The sequence below is a fragment of the Magnolia sinica genome, chromosome 19 (genome assembly GCF_029962835.1).
Source record: "Magnolia sinica isolate HGM2019 chromosome 19, MsV1, whole genome shotgun sequence".
NCBI classification, from domain to species: Eukaryota; Viridiplantae; Streptophyta; class Magnoliopsida; order Magnoliales; family Magnoliaceae; genus Magnolia; species Magnolia sinica.
The window spans coordinates 46020394-46045221 of NC_080591.1; the positions used below are offsets into that span (position 1 = coordinate 46020394).

Below are 24828 nucleotides of genomic sequence, written 5' to 3' on the forward strand. Positions count from 1 at the left end.
TTATTTTGGCTGTGAATTCAACCTCAATCGTTTCCTTCTTTGGTGCTCTGGTCATGGGATTTCCTCGAAGACACAGCGAGGGACCGGCCAATAAAGGATAATGTCCTTCGGCTAGGCGTCATTAGTTCGAGTCACTTTTGGAAGGGCTTGCATGATACTTTCCAGGTTCTTTTTCACGATAATTCTAGTAGGGCGACCAAGTTTATTTCTTCTGGTAAACTTGATGGGTCTTACCTCTTCGCCGTAATAATATGCTTCGTTGGCGTTTGATGTGGCCAAGAATGGCTTATTATTGATAAGAACTAGTTTTACCTTGTTTTGATTACAGAAAATGACGAATTGGTGGAGGGAGGATGGGATACATGCGAAAGAATGGATCCAATCCCTGCCCAACAACACATTGTAACTCGATGAAGTATTCACCACAAAGAACGGTGCCAAAATCGTCATAGTGCCCACGGTCAGGTCGACCGGTAAGACACCGTGTGTATTTGTAATGTGGCTAGCAAAATTACTAACGGTTACTTCTGACGGTATTAGATCGGCCGTGGTCTTACCCAATTTAGCCATCCTCTTCGGTAATAGATTGACTGCGCCCTCGTTGTCTACTAATATCCTAGTCACAAGGCACCCATCTAAATGGGCCGATATATGCAATGGTTTAAGGTATCGTGTCATATTGCTAGTAGGTTTATCGATAATTACTTTTTCAGACGCACCATCAGCCGCTACAGTGACCGTATTAACATGCAATGTTTTCTCAACCCTAGCTTCGCTTCTCTCCTTCCTCATACGGGAAGGAAGTATGCTGTATGATTATTGTAGGGGAATGTTCTTCTACATCTCTGGGCATTGTGTTTGGTTGTGTGGGTCGTGCTGAAAGCTATTCAACAACGTCAATACCATGTTACAATGGAATGTTACGGGAGATAACGAACCAAACACAATTTCACTGCTTAAACCTTGCCCTCCCTAGTGTTTCAGATCCGATTTTATCGATCTAGCTAGGGGGTTCCTTGACTGTAGGTTTTGTCGAGAATTCGGTCGTCGGCTCATGTTTTTTTACATCCACAGTCGATGAGAGTTCGTTGACCAGTCACTCTTCTGCTGGGAAACAATCTTCACTCAAATAATTAGACAGATTGCTGCCACTGTCTTCATCTTTAAAATCTTTCGACCCTGCCGTATCGTTTGGTGGATCGGCAGTGTCCTATGCTTTAATTGGTATGATGGCCTCGACCTCATTCACCGCCACTTGGTCATCTAGCATGGGAGCTTTCCATAATGGACAGGGAAGTCTGGCGCTTGGCTGGGGGAATGCTCCTTCCCTTTCTGTTTCTCTCTTCACTGTGGCCTTTCGTCTTTGCCATCGACGCTTTGGAGTCCTCATCATGATTTCCGGCACTGCTGGAAACTTTGGGTGAACAATTCATTTCCATACTCCTCGTGTATTAAGAGGCTTGACCATCCTCATCAAGGGTAGTCCCCAACGTGAGCGGCGATAATAAGCTGAATTCGTTGGCTGTTGGTGACCACGATTGCCATCACGGTATTCCCTTCTAAGGGAACGTCAGTAAGGCATGGTTGATATGGTCTTAGATTACGTTCCTGAAAACAACACATTTGTTAGTGGAATGTGACCAAGAGCCATGCCATTTACAATAGTTGATCTTTTGTAATTCATCAGCCGAGGGTATTTTATGATTCATGGGGATTTTAATGAATTTCCTAGCCAGCAAAATGTCAAATATTTCCTCGACTCGAGTGACATAAAAAATATACATTTTCTGAGCCTTTTGTGTGGTTAGGGCGGCCAACTCCGCTTTGACCAATGCCGAACAAACCAATGGCTTCTTAGCCACTACCTCGGCAATTGCGATTTCATAGTTGGGGTCGTCGTAATTTGATCCTAGCTACGAATTGGCTCGCCTAGCCCCTTCCTGGAAGAGCTCTTCATAGTGAGACTTTTTTAGTCAAATCATACGGTTCTGTAAACTCCGTACCAATGAATTTTTTGCGGCTAGGCCGTCCTGTGCAAGTTGCATGAATTCAGCCTCAGTCATAACCACTTTGCAGAGGCTTTTCGCTCACTTAAATCGCATAATATAACTTTCACACGGTTCCCCAGGCAACTAACGGAACTGCACGAGATCAGCCATAGTTATTTCCCTGTTTCTGGAAAAGAACTGAGCATGGAACTTCTCTTCCAGCTCTCGCCAAATATGTATTGAATCTAGTGGTAAGTTTAAGTACCAAGTAAAAGCTGCAACGATCAAAGAGTGACCAAATAGTTGCAATTTATGGTAATCATTGTTGGCTAATCCACCGCATTGCATGGTGAATCGGCCGACATGTTCGATAGTTGACTGACTAGGTTCGCCAGAAAACAAAGCAAATTCCAGCCGATAATTCCTCGGCAATGGATGTTGCAAATCTACCCACTCAGGGTATGGCTTGTGATGCATAGGAATAGTGTTGTGGCCCAACACTTGGCCGGTGACCTCTTGAACGAGCTGAATGATCTATTCTCGACATGGTATCCCAAATCGGTTACGTATCAGCCGTAACGGCCGATACGTAATGGTAATGGTGGGACCCGTTACGCGATACGGGGTCGAAACGGCCGTTACTGAATTCTGTGACCGTAATGGCCATTACGGGGCCGTTACGGGCCATAACGGCCGTTACGGACCCGTAACGGCTGTTACGGGCCCTAAAAAAAAAAAAAAACAAATAACCAAAAAAAAAAACTTGCCTTTTTTTTCCTTTCTTTTCTTCTTCTTCTTCTCTTTCTTCTTCTTCTTCTTCTTCTTCTTCTTCTTCTCGAGCAGCTGCGGCTGCGCCCTGCTGCAGCTTCTTCCTGTTCTTCTTCTTCTTCTTCCTCTCTCTCTCTCTCAATCCCTTCTTTCCCCCTTTCCCCTTTTTTTTTTCTTTTCTCTCTTCTTTCCCTCTTTTTTTCTTTTCGTTTCCCTCTCTCCATTTTTTTTTTTAATTTGCAGCAGCTAGCTGCTGACTGCTGTAGGTACGTGTCACGCAAAGACGAGCGCTGACACTCCTCGAGCTCCGAGTTGTACGAACGGTTCAAAGGAGATCAAAGTTATATGGGCTCCACAGTGATGTATTTATTACATCTACATCGTTCATCTATTTTCAGAGATCATTTTAGAGCACCACCCAAAAAATGAATTATATCCAGAGTTCATCTGGACCACACCAAAAATAGCAACAGAGACAATGATTTTCACGGTTAAATAATTCGTAGGGCGCACAATAACGTTTATTTTCCATCCATTCTGATCAGACCCGGTGGGCCCCACTATGATGTATATATTTTATCCATATCATCCATCCATTTTGCCACGTCATTTTAGGTTAGGATTAAAAAAAATTAGTAATATCCAAATCTCAGGTGGACCACACCATAGGAAATAGTGGTTATAGAATGCTCACCATTAAAAATTTCTTAAAGTCCACTGTAATGTTTATTTTCAATCTAACCTGTTAATTGGGTCACATTGACGTGGATGAAGGGACAACACACATGTCAGCTTGATCTAAAACTTTTCTAGCCCCCAATAAATTTTTAACGGTGAACGTTTAACTATTGTTGTTTTTTATGGTGCAATCCATCTGAGCTTTGGATGTGCCTCATTTTTGGGCTCATGCCCTAAAATTATTTGGCAAAATGGATGGACGGTGTGGATATAACACATTCATCACGGGTGGGGCCCAAAAAACTTTGACACGTGTGCTGCACTTTACATCCGAGTCCCTCCTAATTCAAGCCTTAAAAAATTGTACACAAGACATATATTAACTTAAAATTTGATAATTAAATTATGGATTGCAATTGCTAACTCACAATGCCAAAATCAAATTATTTGAATAGTTTTAATTGTTAATTTGTGAACTTTTATTTTTTAAAATAGGGCCTCTTGATTTATTTTATTTTTTTATGATTCACTATCTAATAAATGTCCACCAATTTATAAGTGGGATAATGACAATAAATGGCATGAATTTGATGCTAATTTGGAGAATAGATTGGTCCTCCAAGTCAGCCCCAAATTGGCAACGCCATCTACCTGAATTTAATTTCATTTTTTTAAAGAACTATTGGGAGAAATGATATCAAGTTAAGTATATAAATTACATATTTAAAAAATTAAATATATGAATTTTGTAGTTAAATTCAAGTTACCGGGTTAAAAAATTAATCAGATAGTCCGATACAACTTCTCACCAAAGAGTGGACCGTTACACCACCATAAACATGTTCCAATTTATAAATGAATGCATATTTGGAATGCTTAAAATATTCCGGATTTAATCCATATTTTTTCATATTTTTTTGGCAAAAAAAAATTTGCACCGTTATGGGCCGTTACGCCCCCGTATCGCCGTTACGCCCCTGTATCCGTATCGGTTTCGGAGGGCACCGTTACGCCAACCGATACCGATACGGGACACCTTGATTCCCGATCGACTCGTTGAGGCTCTCCGACTGGTGGTTGGTCTAGGCCGAATCGATTGAGATTATCGTGAAACCTGAAGCCCTGCTGCGGATTGAATCCGACTGGCGACCCATAATTTCTATTGTCAGGTGCAAATTCTCTAACTTCCCATTGCCTAACTTCCATAGGAGGTGGCACGTTCTTGATTTCCGGGACGAGAGTCAGTGGTGGAGTACGTTTTAATGGTGGCATGGATGACGCTGGAATCGCATTGCCGACCGAACTACCATTATGTTGGGGTAACGGTTGCGTCCGTTCTGTTATTTTGGCCAACAATCATTTCATGGCCTTAGTTTGACTGGCCATGAAGTGATTGGTGCCTTCAGCTTGGATACGGAATTGATCAGCCTAAGCCCTCCTGTATTCCTGTACCATTTGGAGGCTCATTTGGACATCTCGAAGCACCATAGATACCTCGTCCAGGAGCATGGCTCGAGACGTAGACGGTCTGACCTGATTTCTGGTCGGTTCGTGTTCAAATATGATGCCTCTGGGGGCACCTGGACCTGCACATCATCACTAGGAGGTAGTGCAGTTAGTGTTGTGGGTTCGGCACTAGAAGTGCAGATCATCCTTCTCATTTGCGGCACAAATCAAACTGGTAGTTAAATAAAACAGTGTCCCGCTTGGCGTGCCAGAAGATTGTTCGTCCGTTTCTTTTCTAGCATGGGTTGTTGTGGGCGTGCGAAAATTGGGATTGCGGCTCCAATTCAAGCCGAACAACAATGACCCCGAGCGCTAAAGTAGGCAGACACAGAGTATGATCAAGTTTCGAGAAGATCGGTCACCTATTCGGCCACTCTCTCAATGTGTAAATGGATCAGGCGATAGTCAGAGGGTGGGGTTTGTCCTCTGATGGTGGGCTACTCCTTTGCCTTTCGTACAAAAGGACTTTCCAGTATAGATTAAATGAAATGAGAAAGAAATCCTTACAGTCGGCTGCTGTTAGTTGCTGAAGGATACTCCTTAGATAATCAAATGAAGTTTAGCGTGCGAGCGTAAACTCCAATTACAACTACAGTTATCAGCTACTGGATTAATGTTATGGATTATACTATGGAATGTAAATGGCAAGTTCGGAAAGTAAACAATTATACTAAGTGTTTCGACAAGAAACAAATGCATTTGGTTTGGGAAATTGTCTTATTCAATCATAACAAAGAAAACGTGTAGAGAACAATCATCATATTTATTCATACTGAGTTCATTTACATCCTTTGATTTCGCTTGATTCTAAGATAGCAAATTCAAAATACAAGAATTGAAAGAGTCTAAATGTCAAATCTGGATATCAAATCCGGCAGCATTTCGGCTTGTGATTTGATCATCTCATTGAGAGGAATGTTGTGCGGCGCGGCCCTGCACAAAGCCCTCTCTCTTCTTCTCCCCCTTCTCCTCTTGATACCTTCAGACTTCTCTTCTTCTCTGGAGCTTTGATCTTCTTCAGAATTTTCAACGTGTGCAAATGAGAGGGGGAGGGGTATTTATAGGTCTTCACACGTGCGAACCCTTGATCTTTTTGCCATGGGGTCCACCTTCCATCAAATCTCAACCGTTTGAACCATTCTGACCAATTTCCCTCTGTGTAGGTGCGTGCAACCATCTAGACCATTTGTGCGGTCCCACGCAATCACTAGGGTTTGCGTGGGTCTGCGCAAACACTACATTTTATTCTTTTCTTCACTTTCTTCTCATACTTCTTCTTCTAGTTTCCCTTTCTGATTTATTCTTGATCCTTTCATTCATCATTTTTAATGCCTCAACAGATGCCCACTTGATCCTTTGTTTGTCATTTCTATGACAAAGAAATAGGATCAATCAAACTTACCAACTTCCACTTGTCGTTGCGTGTTTCCCCTTAACGAATAATCGGGTACCCTAATCGGGTCCAAATCCCCTATAAATACTAGAGTCGATTCCTTCATTTTCATCTTCCAATTCCTTGCGGAAGCCCTATCTTTTTGTCACTCACCCGCGCAACGGCTTGTCTTTGCGCGTGCTTGCGCAATACATTCTCCCTCTTGCAGCAAAGTCCACTTTTGCGCGCCTCCACGCAACAACTTGCTTGTTACGCGTTCCTGCACAATCACCTTTATCCCTTGCAAAGTCTCTTCAGAATTTTTCACGTCATGAGTCTCTCCCCTGCTTGCATAGTACTGCACAACTGACCCATGTTGCGCATCCGCGCGCAAACAACCTAAGAATAATTCTTTCGAAGTCTGAAAATTTTCAGATCTTCGAAATCTTTCTTCAGCCCTTACATCCTTACTCTTTAAAACTTTGTCTTTGACTTGGTAACTCTTGGCCCATAAATATGTACCGCTTGAAGGCTTCTTCTTCAAGAAGAAAGGATCATCCGTCTTTTTCAGGATCTAAACAGTTTCTCCTGCATTTTTGGAATTATGCAGAGATAAATGAAGAAACTTTAGAGCTTCATAACTCCTCTGACAACGAAACAACTGTCATCCCCATCAATCTGCCGCGTCACTAGTCAATTTTACATAGTGAACCATTCCATCGACGAAATATCCTTGTTTCCGTGGATAATTGGGTCATGAAGGAACCAAGAATTTTGATGGGATATCTATAAGAGAATAAACCCCGCCAAAGAGCTGGCAGGATTCATAAAATGAGATTTTTGCGCCCATGCCACGATCCTCAGCTACCTTTCCCTGCTCACTATTTCGAGACTGCTCAGCAACTCTTCTTTTCTGAAAGATTACCCTGGAATGCAGAAAAATTCTTAGCAATAGGTCTTCTGTCTCTTCACAATTTCTAGAGTGCTTGGGCTCGAGCCGCCGCTCGAAAACACACCGTCATTCTGGAGTAGATTAATCTCTCTGATGCAATCATAGCTATATCAGAACATTTTTATACGGATACAACTATTTTCAGGGGCTTCCTCAATCATTGGTCTCCAATTACCAACTCATTCCATCTTCCTTCGGGCGAAATGAGTATCACCTTATGGGATCTTCTTTGTATAGCAGGTCTTCCCATCATGGGTAATATTTTTGATACATATATACCTTCTAATGGAGAGCTCGCTTTTGCTTCTGCAGGGAATAATAAATCTGGGATTTCAAAGACCACACTCGAACTTTTCAACGCACTGGCTAATTTCCCTCAGCCTGATCGCATTACTTCTCTTGAATGGCTAGCTCATTTTTCTCGAAAGTTGCGGTATACTTTCTCCTTCCTGCCTTCTATTTCCAGAATTTCGATCTTATATCGTTTTGCTTTAATAACTATATCTTTGCCTTAACAGCTTTGCAGGCCATAACCATTGAGAACTCAAGACCATTCGCAAGAACATTAAGAGTACCACTGAATATAGTTCTTCCTGCGAACTAGCCGCTTTTCTAGGTTACTGGTTAAGCTTGGTAATATTCCCGAACTTTGAACAGATAGATATCATCAGGCCATCTTTCTTCGTAGTCGCCGGTGCAATGGCGGAGGGCCAAAAATATTCACTAGCTCCTCCGGTTCTGTGCTCCCTTTATCGCACTTTTGGGGAAGTCGTTTCTGGCTCTAAAGATCCTACCAACGGATATTTCACTATTTGTGCTCCGTGGCATGGCTAGGAGTATACTTCCCTTGGACATTTGCTGACTCTGGAAGAGCGTATTCGAATCCTGATCGTCTTCCTATTCAACATTATCAATTGAGATAAATGATTGAGAAGTGAAATGGCTAGGTCACTAGAAAGATAGAAAGCAATGATCCTATCGACTTTCATCAATTTCCATTTACTAGTTCTCTCGAGGATGTAGCAGTTGTTGATGATGACTCCATCTCATTTGGCGAGCATTCGTTCCTTGTCTCCATCAGGTCCAGTACTTTGCCTTTAAGAGAAGGTAGTGTATTTTGGCGTGAACCATACTATCTAAGTAGATTTGCTCGCTAGTTTGGCTTTGACCAGACATACCGGAGACTTGCGATATTGTCACCAGAGAAATGAGAAGTTACGGAGTTGGGCCATACAATTGGCCTCTGATATGGAAACGGCTCTTGAACATTCATATCGGATCGCATTGCATAATTCTTGGTTATAATTATCCATTTGGTGCTTTTTATTGCTGGATGTGCGGGTTCATCAATACTTGGCGCACAATTATTATTCAGTAGATCATGCCATATGGATTCTTCCTCCTCGCCTAAAAGATTTCCAGAAAGACCAAGGCATCGGCTACTTTGAAGAAACAGATCGTGCCCCCTCTCCAAGCCAACTTTGCATAAAGATTTCTTCAGAAGATAATATTTCTAGAGTGAAGCCTGCCAATACTCATGAAGGATGGATAATTTTTGTCACTCCTTTGAAGAATACACCCGAGTCTCTGGATTTTCCGAAAGAAAATGATGATTCCTTGCAATTCTATCCTCCTCCGCCCTTGCAAAATTTACAAGATAACTCTCCTTTGTCATTAGAAAGGCGAGAGATAGAAAGGCATCATCGTCCTCTTCAAAAAGATAAACACATCATAATTGAAGATTCGTCTTCTTTGGAAAGATAAGCATATCGTCATCGAAGCCTAGCGACTGATCTTAAAGCATCTCATCTTTATAATAGAAAGTAATGAATATTTTGATCATAATTGATATTGTTGTAATTCGAACCTGTTTCAGACGATATGCATTTTGTATGTTTGTTTAATCTAAGCACGAGATTCTCATATCAGGCAATTTGCATCTTTGAGTATATCTTAAGCAAAATAGGCGAACATTCATTCGCAATATCATCAATGTATCTGCAGCATTTTGATGCTACACATAGTTTAAACTTTTGTGTAGCGAATCTTGTATACTTTGACTGGATATGACTTGACTTAACTGGACTTAGCTTGGCTTGACTGAACTCGACTTGACATGACTTGACTAGACATTTTCACACAATTTTAGCTCTTGAGTAGTGGAGCAAGCATAGTTTCTTAGACTCATGTTGGAGTCGGGTCTTATACGAATGGTCGCTATAACTCTCATGAGTTCGCTGGACTTATCGTGGCCGGGGAGTTCACGAACTGCGATCCATCAGAGGGACCTAGTGAAGCTACCGGGGCCGTAAACTCTGTGGGATTTACGCACAGGGTTGGCTGCAGTAACTCTCTAGAGTTCACGGGGTGCACAAGGCTACCTTAGGGTACCAAATCCAAGGTCGCCAATCCATCAATGAGTAGGCTAAAAACCCTTCCTCATGAGTTTCTACTGGAATCAAACCAAGAATTTGGGAGGTCTTATGCATGGTTGGCCTATTTATGGACAATGGTCAAAGAGCGCACACTGCAGACCGCTTTCTCTTTGCCTGCAAGGTCGGACTCATTCACAGGAGGGCATTTTCTTCATTCCCCGTGATGTTGTCGGAAGCTATACAGACAACATTGGTCTTATGCGTGACTTGCCGTTGTGGACTTTTTGGCCGCTTAGGGCCTTTAGTTGCTGGCTCCATCTGCTGCCCACATGGATATGCATGTGATGGCCTATACGGGCTTTTTAGGGCCACTGGCTTCTCACTGCTGCCCAAATAATATATATATTGCCGATGATGGTAGGTTTTATGCGTAGTTGGCTGTATAGGTTTGGCTAGGCTGCCTTAAATGATAAGGTGCCATCGCCGCCATAAGGTTTATGTGTGGTTGGTCATACAGGCTTGTTCGCCGTCATGATTGTGAATCGACAATTGATATACCGCCGTTGCCGATGATGTTTTGACAATATTCATGTTATGTTTAAAATAGTGTATCGACATCAGCTTGGCGATGATAGCAATTTCGATAAGGCAACTTTTGTTTAAGTGATTAATGACGATAGTGATAGTTGATAATTTTGGTGATAATCATCGACGCTTGGCGATAGTTGACGATAATATCATTTGATGATAATCATCGATGCTTAGTCTTGATATGCTTGAGAATTCGCCCTTTATTCATTCATACGAGGAAGAATACGTGGCTTCGCCTTTTGAGGCTGTTTCATCATTTCACTTATTCTTGCCTCCATTTGATTAGGAAGTATTGTACTGATAATCTTCGTAATCGAAATCACAGTGATCTTAGAGACAATATATCTTGATACAGCGAATTTTGACGAATATACTAATGCCTTATCATTTCGTATGGACTATTTGAGATTAGAATTGCCCCCAGTTTCGTGAATATATTTGTCTTATAGCTTTGCATCCTGATTACGAAGATATGAAAGATCGCTTCAATTAGGCTTGTGTGCTCTTATCTCCTCTCTTATATCATTTGCTTTCCTTATTATTATTCCACCGCTATCAATCATCTCCTGTAATATCTTCTTCAGATTAAAGCAATTCTCAGTTCAATGTCCGAGCAAATGATGATAATAACAATAGTCACTTTCACTTATTTTCTTTATCTCTTTCGGAAGTTTTGGCCATGGCAACTTGATCTTTTCTGCCGCCAATAACTTGTTCAGCATAGGAAGTATATCATCTTCTTCGAACGAACACCTTCCATAATCCTTGGACTTTCCGAGTTCTTTCTTTATTCTCTTGGCTATATGTTTATTCATATCTCTCCTGCTAGATTTCCTCTGTTCATCTTGTTGATTCTTTGTCTTTCTTTCTTCTTCCGTGATACTGATTGAAATTCTTTTAAGATTTTTAAATATCTCACTTTTATAAGACTATTTTTGCAGTGATCTCTTCTACACGACCAGCCTTTTCGATTAGATCCTGAAAGGTGTGTATATTCAAACCAATAAGATTCAATGCAATGTCTGGTCTTATGCATACCATGCATAGCTTAATTCGTTCTCTTTTTTCTTTCACTAACCGTAAACTTGGTGCCCCCAGGGTTCTCCATCGACTAATGAATTATTTGACTGGTTCATCTTCTCTTTGGCGAATAGAAGCTAAGTCATTACTGACTTCTTCAGAAGATGATCCAACAAATCGCAAATTATAATGAGAACTTGTAATAGAATCTATTGTAATTGGCCATTCTCTTGTCACAACAACCTTCCCTTTGTCTTTCCAAATTTTCAAAGGATCTCTTGCAAATGTCGCGTTCACAGTCACTTTCTTGTCTCGCTTCTCATTCTTTTTCATTACCATCTCACCTTGTTTTATCATCCTCTGCAACATGTCCTTTAGCATAAAGCAATTTTCCGTTGGATGTCCCACATAATGGTGATAACGGCAATACTTCTTATCCTTAGTCATCTCAACTTCTTCTAGATGCCTGGGCTGAGGTAATCGAATGGTCCCAACAACCAATAACTATTCCATCATTGGTATAACTTCTCTTTCGAAATCATATTCTTTATGGTAGTCATACGATCGAGTTTGCTTATCGTTTACTTGACCTTTATAATGATCTGAATCTTCCCTCTTCCTTATTTCTCACTTATTGTAAAAGGTATTTCTTTTCTTTTCTTGATCAACAGTATTCACCATTGATCTATTCGATCTTCTTTTTTCCGTTCTGATCTGAAATGCTGGCATTTTCCTAGCATCAATTCCAATGCATGTGCTTTTGTTGCAAGATCTCGAAAGGTTTTTATATTAGCACTTGTGAGCCCAAAGGCAATCCCTGGCTTCATATAATTCAAACACATGTTTACTTGTTCCATCTCTTTTGGCAACTGTCTGCATGAAGCCCCCGAAGTCTTCCATTTGTCAATAAATTTTCCTACAGGTTCATTTTCTCTTTATCTGACAGAGGCCAATTCTGCAATGCTGACGTCGCGATCTGATGAGAAGAAATTGGATATAAACGCATCTTGCATTTGTTCCCAAGTTCTTATCGACTTCGGTGTTAGGTTAGAATACCATCGAAACACTTTGCCTATTAGAGATGAACTGAAGAGCCGTAAACAGTATTGTGAAACAGTAGAGAAATTCCCCGTGGTGGTGATGAAGTGTACGGGATGTTCTTCTGGAGACCCATTTCCATTAAACTTTTGAAAGTTGGGTTGTTTGAAGTTTGCTGGGAATGGAATATCCTCCACTTCTCTTGTATACAGTGTTTTGTTTCGGAATCTCCCAGTATGTTCACGTTCTCTTTTTGTTCTAACAATCCCTGCGGCCATTCGTCGTACTTCTTCTTGAGTTATCACTCCCGCCGGAGGAGCAGATCCGTGCGATCCTGCCCTTAGTAACTGAGAGCCTTCAGGTTGTTGTTCCTGTTCATTCATGGCTGCCATCATTGGAGGGACTGCAATCCGAGCCACGTTATGTGCTAAATCAGTCAAAGCTTCTCGAAGATTTCTGTATTCTTCCATTAACGTTCTTTGTGTTTGCTCCATGTTAGCCATATGATCTTCAGTAGTCGGCTGTGGACTTTGATTGGTTCCTGCCATGCACACGCTGGCTTCCACATTGTCCGAAAAGGCGGTTGTAGGAGTAGAGTATCCGAGTATGATGGGACTTATAGATAGAGGGGTTCTATCCGGACCTTCCATACTTCCGCAGGATTCGGCCGACTGCGATATTTCTTTTTGAGGCGTATCTTGAGGTGAAACAAAAACTGTATTATTCATCGGTGCTTTGCCTTTCTCCTTTCTCGTCCATCGAGTCTTCATAACAAGTAATGCTGGGAAGTCTTGTGATGTCAAAGAAGGAAGAGATATCCCTGGATACAGGGCCGGAGGAGCGAGTTCAGGATTATTTTTAGCTGTACTTTGTGTTATTGGTCCCCTGATCTTATGCGGAGATGAATTCATCTTTGCAGTTACTATATTGCGCGTCTTTGTTCTTCTGGATCCTACAACAATCCAATCATTATCATTCAGCGGATATGACTTCGGCCATAACTTGGGGCTTGTCATTCATGCTTGTAGTAAACTCGACTTTATGATTTGTAAGTTGATCCATTGCGTACTCTACTACAAACCCGATCGCTATGAAGTAGAATTTCATCTTCTTCATCGCGCTTGCCATTGATCGTAATTTGAAGTTTTGTCTTGTAACCTTCGAACAAGAATAGGGAATCGCAATTAGTATTTGAATAATAAAATATTCTATCTTAGGAATGAAGGGGAGGATGTTCCCGTTGAGAGTCGCCATTTTGGCGTCGAAAAGACGCCAAATTATGACAAAAGTTCCCGTAACCTTCTCGATGTTAATCTTAAATAAGACTAGTCCCCAGCAGAGTCTCCATTTTGTTTCGACAAGAAACAAATGCATTTGGTTTGGGAAATTGTCTTATTCAATCATACAAAGAAAACGTGTAGAGAACAATCATCATATTTATTCATACTGAGTTCATTTACATCCTTTGACTTCCCTTGATTCTAAGATAGCATATTCAAAATACAAGAATTGAAAGAGTCTAAATGTCAAATCTGGATATCAAATATGGCAACATTTCGGCTTGTGATTTGATCATCTCATTGAGAGGAATGTTGTGTGGATCTGATCATTTGATCTCTCTTTCTTGAGCTCATGTTCCTGGACAAAAGGAAGATTGAAGATTGCATTTCATCCAATCATTTCAGCAGAACTCCGGCTTTCGAGTATTCAATTTCGCGCAATCTCTCTTCTTCTCCCCCTTCTCCTTTTGATACCTTCGGACTTCTCTTCTTCTCTGGAGTACCGATCTTCTTCAGAATTTTCAACGTGTGCAAATGAGAGGGGGAGTGGGGTATTTATAGGCCTCCACACGTGCGAACCCTTGATCTTTGTGCCATGGGGCCCACTTTCCATCAAATCTCAACCATCCGAACCATTCTGACCAATTTCCCTTTGTGCAGGTGCCCACAACCATCTAGAACATTTGCGCGGTCCCGTGTAATCACTAGGGTTTGTGCGGGTCTGCGCAAACACTATGCATTTTGTTCTTTTCTTCACTTTCTTCTCATACTTCTTCTAGTTTCCCTTTTTGATTTATTCTTGATCCTTCATTCATCATTTTTAATGTCTCAACACTAAGAAAAGTAATTTACTTAACAGAGAGAGTAAATGATTACACTAAGGAATGTAAATTGATAGGATAATTGCAAAGATAATTGGAAGATAGATTTTGGTTTGATTGGTTTGGAATGAGACAAATTTTTTACTTGCTTTCCCTTCCTACTTCTAAGCTCTGATCCAACAGATCTGGATCATTCCCACGTTCTAACAGTTATTATAACCGTTCTCCATTACTGGGATTCTAGATGCTTCCCACGTTCTGGCTCCTTTGACCTTTTTTTCAGCCACCTGTCCAGTGATTGTGCGAATTCAACCGTTGGACACTTGTCATTTGGTCATTTGGTCATCTGAATTCGGTCGCACCCTTTTCGACCGCTTAGGTGATGTTTGGTCATTGCTGATACGTTTTGGCTCCGCTTTCCTAGGCACAACCATACATATCTGCAGAAGATCCTGCAACTATAGCATGCACGTCCATACAGATCACATGTAAATGACCCGATTGGTTGAAAACAGGACTCGGTCGAATCGGGTACAAACAATGGTCGCCTCGCAAAGGACTGCCCAAACAAAGAAAGAGGTCTCTCTTATGATAGATGAAGCAGGCAGGTGAGGATGATGAGGACAGTTGTGACGTAGAGGAATATGAGCCTGATATTGGTGCTAGTGATGAGAAGTTTGATGATCAGGAGACTCACACTCTTGCAGTAGTTAGATGCACCTTTGCCCAAGCTAAAGAAAATGACGATTGGTGCAGGAACACGATCTTTTACACTTATACCAAGGGTGGAGAAAAGAATTGTAAAGTGATTGTGGACAGTGGTAGTTGTGCCAATGTGATCTCTACCAGCACCATGAGTCGATTGGGCTTGAAAACTGAGTCTCACCCTCAGCGTTACAGAGTGTTGTGGGTTGATGAGTCCTCCATTCCGGTCTCACAACGATGTTGTATTCTCATCGAATTTGGGTCGTATAAGGATTCGTTGTGGTGCGATGTGGTTCCCATGGATGTCGGCCACATCATCTTGGGTAGGCCTTGGTTATTTGACTTGGACGTTACAATATTCGGTCGCTCGAATATTTGTATATTCATGTTTGAGGGCAAAAAAATTAGATTGAGTCCTCTTTTACCTAAGAGCATACCGGGAAAGAAGGAGACCACCGAAAAGGGTGATCCTGAAACTTAGAGGAAGTTCAAACCCAAGTCTCTTCATATCATTAATGCAAAAGAATTTGAAAGAGAGACTAATGAGGACTTGGAGGTGTATGCCCTCGTGACTAGAGAGGCTACCCCCAGGTTGGTGTAGAGTTGCCTAGTAAGGTGATTTCAGTTATAGATGAGTTTAGTGATGTCTTTCATGACGAACTTCTGGATAAGCTTCTACCTATGAGGGACATCCAACATGTCATTGATCTTGTCCCTGGTCGACTCTCCCAAACCTTCCTCATTACATAATGAACTCCACAGAGCATGCGGAACTTGAGAAGCAAGTTGATGAGCTTCTTAGGAAATGGTTCATTCAGGAGAGCATGAGTCCATGTGCCGTGCCCGCCCTTCTCATGCCCAAGAAGGATGGCACGTGGCATATGTGTGACAGAGTCCTCTACAAGATTATCGTTAAATATCAATTCCCTGTACTGCGTCTTGACGATATGTTGTACATGATGGCTAATGCCATAATTTTCTCCAAAATAGACCTCAAAAGTGGGTATTGCTAGATCCTTATTCACTCAGGTGACGAGTGGAAAACGACCTTTAAGACGAATGATAGGTTGTATAAGTGGCTAGTCATGCCTTTTGGGCTGACCAATGCCCCGAGTACATTTGTGTGGGTAATGATCCATGTGTTGAGACCCTTCATGGGGAAGTTCCTAGTCGTGTACTTTGACGACATCGTTATTTATAGCATGACTAAAGAACAACACCTCCACCATCCGAGGCAAGTTTGTGGGATCCTTAGGGCAGAGAAGTTATATGCCAACCTCAAGAAGTGTTCATTTTTTTCTAGCAGTGTCATCTTCTTAGGTTTCATCGTGTCATCTGAGGGCATGCCTACTGATCTTGAGAAAGTCAATGCCATAGTTAGTTGGCTTGAGTCGCGTAATATTCACGAGGTGCGTAGCTTCCATGGCTTAGCCACCTTTTATAGACGGTTCATTAGAGGGTTTAGCTCCATCATGGTTCCCATTACCAATTGCATTAAAAAATGGGAGTTCCAATGGACTAAAGCAGCCTTTAGGGCATTCAAGGAGATTAAGGTCATGATGACTGAAGCTCTTGTCATGCGACTTCTAGATTTTGCCAAGGCTTTTGAAGTCACTCGTAATGTGTCTGGTGTAGGTATATGTGGAGTGCTTAGTCAGGAAGGACACCCTGTCGCTTTCTTTTGTGAAAAACTAAATAAAGTGAAACAAAAGTATTCTACTTATGACAAGGAATTCTATGCGGTGGTACAGTCCTTGCGCCATTGGTGATATTATCTATTAACGTAGGAGTTTGTTTTATTATCTGACCATAAGGCTTTGTGTTATCTCAACTCGCAAAAGAAGTTGAACCCGAGGTATGCCAAGTGGGTCCAATTTCTTTGGGGTTGAAAATAAACTTGCGATGCGTTGAGTCGTAGGGTTGTGTTACTCCACTCCATGAGCGTTAAAGTCACTAGGTTTAAGCGCTTAAAGGAAGATTATCCTAGTGCCCAGATTTTGGAGAGGTGTACGTATCGTTGTTAGATGGTCAGTTTAGGGGTAGTGAGTTCGTCCTAGTCAGTGAGTTTTTGTTTAGGTGATAGATTGTGTATACCTCGTACATCCCTCCATGACTTTCTTATCTGTGACCTTCATGTTGAAGGGATAGCTGGTCATTTTGGGCGTGACAAGACTATTGCCCTTGTTGAGGAGCGCTTTTATTAGTTAAGTCTCAAGCGAGATGTGGATAATATCATAGGGCAATGTAGGACCTGTCAACAGGCATAGTAGAGGAAGTAGAACACCGGTTTATGTACACCCAGTGTTTGAAATATCGGTATAGCGCAATGCATTGTACCCTTGGGATACAGATACATATCAGTTGTCGCATGGGATATCATTTGTATCACATAATTTATCGCACTTTTTGAGAAACATGGGGAAACATTGGGAAAATGATTGAATTTTTCAATGAAACTTCAGGTATTGTTAAAAAAATCTTAATACAGACTTTTAAATCATAACATATAAAAGTCATGCGTTATCTGATTGAACTAAGGCAACTATATTCAAATATAATGCATAACATTTATAAATATATTAAGACATGTATATCCACACTGTCCATCTGTTTTGCCACCTTAATTTACTGCATCCCAAAAATAAAGCAGATCCAATTATCTAGTGGACCATGCCATAGGAAACAATATTGATTGAAGGCCCTACCATTAAAACCTTCTTAGGGCTCACCTTAATGTTTTTGTAGTGTTATTTACTATCCAATCTGTTGATAAGTTCACATGAGCCTGGATGAAAGGAAAAAAGCAAATATATGATTGATCCAGAACTTTTGTGGCCCATTAATAGTCAATCACCACTTTTCCTTTGGTATGGCCCACTTGATAATTATGAGGTCATTCCCATTGCGATGAAGTGAAAACACGAAAAACTTATCCTGATATGAAACTTCCGCAACCGTAAAAATGTTTCAACGATGGTCACCGAATCCTTGGTGTTTTCTCTCATGCAGCCCACCTGAGTTTTAGATCCACCTCATTTTCGGTCACATGTCCTAAAATGAGCTTGCAAAATAGATGGAGATGGCAGATTTCTCACAAACATCACGGTGGGCCCCACCTAGCATCCCACGCAGGAACTTCATGCGCGAAGGCTTTCCCATGAAATCTGCGTCTAGTCGGGCTAGATCAAAAAGGTCTCGGAAGCCATTTTTTATTGTAGAGAGGGTTCCAACCTTTCGAAACCCTAAAACCATGAATTCTCTCCCAAATCTCCAGATTTCACTAGATTTTTTTCTCATTTTCTTTTGAAATCACTTCCGTTTTCAAGCAATAATCTATTTGAAGAAAGAAAAAAAGGGAATTGAGATTTTCTTTACACTAACCTATGAATGGCGAGCTTCGATTCAAATGGCCCACCAAATGCAGCTTCCAATCAAGGCAATCTCTTTTACAGGTACGGAAATCCACCCAATTGAAAGTTTCCCTTTTTTCCCCCCCTCATTTTTTTGGAATATTTGTGCATAATACAAATTTTCTTAGTTTCTTCCAACGAGTTTCGTATCATAGGATTGCGATACTGATAATATTGGCCAATATATCGGCTGATAGTATCGATATTGCGAACACTGTATGCACCTTTGCTAGTCCCCCACGCCCCATGGGTTGATATTAGCATCGATTTCGTGCTTGGGCTCCCCAAGATGATTAAAAGCATGATTCCATTATTGTAGTTGTGGATTGTTTTTCGAAAATGGCTCACTTTCTCCCATGTTCTAAAATGTCTGATTCCCCTAATGTTGCTAAGATATTCTTTGGGGAGCTAGTTTGTTTGCATGGTTTGCCGAAGATCATTGTGTCAGATCGAGATGCGTAGTTTACGAGTTATTTTTAGAAAACTCTATGGCACATGATGGGAACTATGTTGCAGTTCTGTTCGGCATACGATCCTCAGACTGATGGTCAGACGGAGGTTGTCAATTGAAGCTTAGGGAATCTGCTACGATGTCTGGTGGGAGACAATATTAGGACCTGGGATGCAGTTTTGCCCATAGCTGAGTTTGCATACAACAATGCCATCAATATGTCCATAGGAGTGAGTCCATTTGAGATTGTATTTGGGTACAACCCTAGAATGCCTATATATCTCATACCCATGTTCGTTTCACACAGGCTATCTGAGTCCACAGAAGAATTTGCACGGCATATTCATGATTTGCACAATGAGATAAAGAAGACATTAATGCTAGTAATCAACATTATAAAATCTCTATAGATTCACATCGTAGGTTTAAGGAGTTTCAGGTGGGTAACTACGTCATGGTCCGCATTAGACCTGAACGATTTCCACAGAGAACCGTGAGGAAGTTGCATGCTCGCAGTGCAGGTCCATATGAAATTTTGGCAAGAGTGGGCCCTAATGTGTATGTGGTGGATCTTCCATCTGACATGGGCATTAGTGCAACATTCAACGTGGAGGACCTTGTGCCTTATGACGGACCTACACATTCACCTTCTAGCTGTCCTGCAAGCCTTTCTCATACTCTAGATGATGGTGTTCCTGACCCCGTCCCCAACCCATGGCCTTTACCAGAATCTGCTTCCCACCTATTGCCTTCTCTTCCATCAGTACTTGGTCAAAAGGAAGAGATTGAAAATGTTCTGGACCACCAAGCGGTCTCTACCCGCCATGGAGGATATTAGAAATACCTTGCGAAGTGGAAGAATAGACCGGAGTCAGACAACACCTGGATTATAGATGCAAAATTCCAACGTATTGATTCTGACCTCCTCGAGCATTGATGGGGACATTAGAGGACCTACTTGGGTGTACTAGAGACGGAGACAACTACCCACATCAACTCAACTTTTTATTTTTTATTTTTTATTTTTTATTTTTTATTTTTTTATGGATGGGAGACGAGTTTCAGATGGGGCTTGCCTGGCCATTTTGAAGACCCCACATGCATTGGACGTGCATTAGGAAGACCCCACTTTGGGATGATGCATGTGGGCTGCTTAAGAGACCATTTTACTCAGGATTTTTACTTTGTGTCGATTCGACCGTTGGATCTTGTCGATCAGGCCAACGGGCCACCAGATCTTTGATCTGAGCCCCTTGGACTCTGATCTTGCTTCCTTTATGTTTTTTGTTATTTTTAAGATTTATTCGATGGATTAGATTGATAATAAGTGTTTTAGTTTTCTTATTTTGGATGATGAGCCATTTCACTTAAGTGAGTGGCATAGTTGTAATTATGTTGAATTTTTAATTATAAGAGTGCCCCCGGGGGGGAGAGCTCTCTTATGGGAAAGAATTTTCCTGCTTATGTTTTAGGGTTCATGAGAAACCCTCCATTTCAATTGAATTGTGGAAGGGTAGAGGCTTGCTCGGTGGTGGATTCCCTAATGTGCATCCTTCCTCTTTTTATTTTATTTTTATTCTTCAAAAGGTATTCTTCTTCTCTTGTCTTCCTCCTTCCCCTTCCATTACAACCGTCTAAACACATTAAAACCCCACTCAATCCTCCCTCCCTTTCTTTTCCCTTACCTAGACACGTGTGGACTCGCACATGCACATGCATGCATGCACGTGCGTCTGCACGGGCAGCCATGTGTGGGCCCCTGTTTGGGGTTTTCCCTCTTTGATTTCCATACAAAACTCCCTAAACCGTAGATCCTTTGAATTCCTAAAATCCCCATTCCTAAATCTCTATCCATGAATACAAAACCCTAATAAAAATCTGAATTTTTTTTGTGAAACTTTCTCCAAACCAGAATTTTGCTTGCATCATTGTCTATTCATGTGGTTGTTGCACTACCCAAGCTATATTGGAAGTCCTTACTTCCAAGTGGGTCACTCTTGAATTATTTTATATTTTCATGCACTGCGTATGTGATAATCTAGGATCTTTGTATTATAAATCTGAATTTGTGGATATGATTGATTTTACATGTTGATTGATGAAATTAATGTGTAATTGATCTCTCATCTTGCATCCTAGGATAGTTTCCATCATCCTAAGTCATAGGTCCTCTTGGTGGGCCAACATATTGGAGAGGTTTATCTATGTGTCAACCATAACTTATGTTCCAACTAGTTGGACTTGAGACCGTGTGTGTGTGTGTGTGTGTGTGTTTACACACATAAGGATTTGTTGTGCTAATGTCCTACCTTTACGAGGACGTTAGCCCCCAAATCTTTTTAATTACATTTGGGACACCCAAAGTCAATTTGAACCATTCACACTTTCATACAAGTAGGGCCAAACCATGGTGCAATATCATGCCTATCAGATGATCCTAAGCATCTAATCAATAGCATCGAAAGTGGAGAGTCAAGATTGAGTGGATAAACAAAATAGGCCCAATGATCATCTTGAACCATCTATCCGATCAAACTTATTTTGTACTGCTTATGATTCTAATGAGCACTTTGGTTTGATGATTACAACCATGCGATACATGGTTCGTAAAATACCGATGGTTTAACGAATTGGCCTCATTAATAGGGGCTAGGATCATTTGATCAACACGATTCTTGCACAACAGGTTGTTCCCAATGGCACTATTGAATGAATGGTCCCAATTAATGATTGGGCACGTGCCATTAAAACGTTTTGGGGACATTGCTAATGTCCCCAACTACTCATGAAGGTGGGGACTTCAGCAAAACTATATATATCTAAAGTTTAACTGTGTTGACCACAAGGTATGGTGTAACAAACCTGTTATTGTTGATACTAGAAAGGGGCTGTTGTAGATAGAATCAGGGATTAAAATATCATTAGAGGGAGAATTCGTCCTCTTGTTCTCGTTAGAGAGAGAGAGAGAGAGAGAGAGAGAACAACATCTCCTAGAAACTTTGAAATTTCATTGATGATCATAAAAATGCTTACATGGTATATTTATTCTCCATAGGACTCCTATCTCTATCTTAGTAACCCATGACAACCCATCCTTTGGTAACCACATAGATCTAACCTTATTCATTGGATACTCAATTCAAATTCAAAAGAAAATTAACTCTTCAAATTCATAGGAAAACTAATTCAAATTCAAAGAAAACTAACTCTTCCTATTCACTTGCGGGGTTGTAACATTCCACCCTTCTTCAAATCAATATCGTCCATAAGGTTCGAAGTCCGGATAATGCTTTTGAATTTTTTGCCACATTTCCCATGCTGCATCTTATGTTGGGAGATTAGCCCATTTGATTAGTACTTGAGTGGTATCTTTGTTATTCCTCTTTACGATTCGATGTTCAAGACTTGCCTCTAGTACGATTCTATGACCCCAACATCTGAGTAAGCTCACAAGGTAGTGGAAATGATTGACTGGCCACAAATCTTCTTTTTGAGGCAAGACAATACTGGAGGCACATTGACTGGTAGCTCAATTTTGTATGCAACTGTACCTACCTTTTCTAGCACTTTATAAGGCCCATAAAATGGAGGTGCTAATTTTGTAGAACTGCGTAAAGCCATGGACGACTGTCGATAGGGCTGTAATTAAAGATAAATCATGTTTCCAATCTCAAATGACCATTCGGTGCACCATTTGTTTGCCCAAGTCTTCATCCTAGCTTGGGCCGCTGAAAGGTTTTCCTTCAAGAGTCGAAGGAGCTATCTTGTTTCAACAACTCTTGTTCCACACAATGGACCATGGTTGTGTACATAAGTTTTAATCGTACGAAGTGTCTGTCCATAAACAGCTACATATGGCGTCATCTTAATGTATTCATGAAAGGTGTTATAACTCCATTCAACCCATGATAACCATCGCACTCAATATCGTGGTTGATGGCCCTGAAAGCAACGTGAATAGGTCTCCACACATCGGTTACCCTGCCCAGTCTGTCCATCCGTTTGGAGATGATAGGTGGAGATCATCAACAACTCTATTCCTTGCAATCGAAACAATTCTTTCTAAAAAGCACTTGTGAAAACAACATGATGTAGGATAACTAACGACTTGCTCTAAAAGCTTGAACTTTTAGAGCGTGGCGAATCAATCCATTTATCTTATAACTTAGGGTAGGCCCTCGGCCGAACCCCCCTTGTGGGCCCTACTTCACATGGTTCTCGCCTCACACGAGCCGCTTTTAGAGCATGGCGAATCAATCCATTTATCTTATAACTTAGGGTAGGCCCTTGGCTGAACCCCCCTTGTGGGCTCTACTTCACATGGTTCTCGCCTCACACGAGCCACCCACCTCACACGGACCACCCACCCCGAGTGTGTCCCCGCTTCACATAAGCCACCCCACTCGACCCTTGTGTCAAAATGCCCCTGCATTAATCACCCCTGGCAAAGAGTGTCGAACACAAGACCTCCCGCTCAGATACCAGTTTTGATGCAGGACAACTAACCGCTTGCTCTAAAAGCTTGAACTTATAAAGTGTGACAAATCAATCCCTTTATCTCATAGCCCAGGTCAGGCCCTTGGCTGAACCCCCCCCATGGGCCCCACTTTACATGGGTCTTGCCTCACACGAGCCACCTGCCTCACATAGGCCGCCCACCCCAAGTGTGCTCCTGCTTCACACAGGCCACCCCACTCAAGCCCGGTGTGAAAATGCCCCTGCATTACAACATCACGATTACAAACAATGGAGCTAGGCATTGCCATTTAGTTTGAAAATATGATCAATGAAGACTTGTGCTACTTGGGCCACATTGTAGGGATGTGATAAGGAAGTGAAGTATTTACTCAACCGATCGACCATGACAAATATCGAACGCTTACCATTTGAAGGAGGTTACCCATCAATAAAATCCATGGATATGTTGGTCCAAATGCGAGAAGGAACTGGCAGTGGTTGTAGCAGTTCCGGTGAAGCAACTGATTCCATCTTATTCCTTTGGCATACGTCACAGGCAACAATATTATCTTCTATGTCTTGCTTCATGCCTTGCCTATAGATGGGCGACGAATGCGTTTGCTAGTTTTAATTAACCTGCATGGCTGGTCTTCAAGGAGTCATGCATTTGTTGAAGTACAACCTTTTTACCCAATGCATTTAGATCTAACACCAATCTGCCCTTGTAGCACAACTGAACATGTTCAATGGTATATTTAGTATAATTAGATGATCCGGCTCGAATTTTTTCTGTGGTACCAGTTGCATATGCACCACTAGCTGTCTGTAGAACCAGCTCTTGTAGCCAATGGGTCTTCGACATGGAAATGACTGCTAATGATGCGTTGGCGGTTTACCTAAAGAGTGCATCAATGACTTGATTTTTAGAGCCCTTGTAAATTACTCCCATTATCTTGGATAACTATTTTTGTTGATTTGGAGTTGTTAGCCTTTGATCCAATATACATTTGAGACTACGATGATCTGTTCGAATCTTAAAGTGACACCCAAATCAAGTAAGGTCTCCACTTGGTGATGGCATAAATTATGGCGATCATTTCCTTTTCGTAAGTGTTAAAACCTTTGCCGTGCTCAGGAAGCACCTTACTAAAGAAGGCTATTGGGTGTGCTTCTTGCATTAGTATTGCCCCTATTGCTGCTTTAGAATCATCACATTCAATGATGAATGGCTTGGAAAAATCAAGGAGTGCTAACACCAGAGTTGTGGACATGGCTCTTTTCAATGCTTCTAAAGCCGATTCCGCCGATTTTCCCCATTTGAAAGTCTTTTTGTAATAGGGCTGTCAATGGTGCACTAATCTGCCCATAGTTGTGCACAAACTTCCTATAATTCTCGGTAAGTCCAAGGAAGCCTC

General features: G+C 41.4%; 1 protein-coding gene across 8 annotated transcripts in view; it reads left to right on the forward strand.

The window, feature by feature from the left end:
• Window positions 1-24828, forward strand: part of LOC131235008 (histone-lysine N-methyltransferase ASHH1) — a 147221-nt gene that overhangs the window by 9552 nt on the left and 112841 nt on the right. Inside the window, exon 2 of one of the 8 annotated variants that reach the window (XM_058232068.1) lies at window positions 11172-11215. The exons of the other annotated variants lie outside the window; for them this stretch is intronic. The gene's annotated coding sequence lies outside the window, so the exon portion shown is untranslated. The remainder of the gene's footprint in view (window positions 1-11171; window positions 11216-24828) is intronic. 8 annotated transcript variants of the gene reach the window in all.